This window comes from Mustela nigripes, chromosome 5 (genome assembly GCF_022355385.1).
Source record: "Mustela nigripes isolate SB6536 chromosome 5, MUSNIG.SB6536, whole genome shotgun sequence".
Lineage (NCBI taxonomy): Eukaryota > Metazoa > Chordata > Mammalia > Carnivora > Mustelidae > Mustela > Mustela nigripes.
In genome coordinates this window covers 62,409,033-62,409,493 of record NC_081561.1, presented here as the reverse complement: position 1 = coordinate 62,409,493, position 461 = coordinate 62,409,033, and positions in this window count along the sequence as shown.

The following is a 461-nucleotide window of genomic DNA, read 5'->3' as shown; positions in this document are numbered from 1 at the left end:
AAAATTTATACCTAATTTCATTCTTGGAAAACTTTTAGCTTGTTTAGCTTGTTACAAAAGTATACTTTTTCAGTTGTAAATTTTATGAAACTAAATATTGATCAAATATTTCCAACAAAAATTTAGCACATGTTCAATACAAATCGAGATAATGCTGTAATTGTAAACTATGTACCAGAGTTCAAATACTTTATGAAAAAATAATGTAAAGTATGTCATTAATATTTTTATATTCATTACATGGGTAAATTATAATATTCTGGGCATACTAGGGTATACAAAATATAGAAACACTGATTTCACCTGTTCCTTTTTACATTTTTTGCATGTATGATTATTAGAAAACACAGAATCAAATATATGGCTTTCCTTTTATTTCTGTTGGACACCATGAATCCATACATTGGTGTGAGTGTCACTCAGCAGGTAGATGGGGTGCTGAAGACACAGGTTACTTCTGA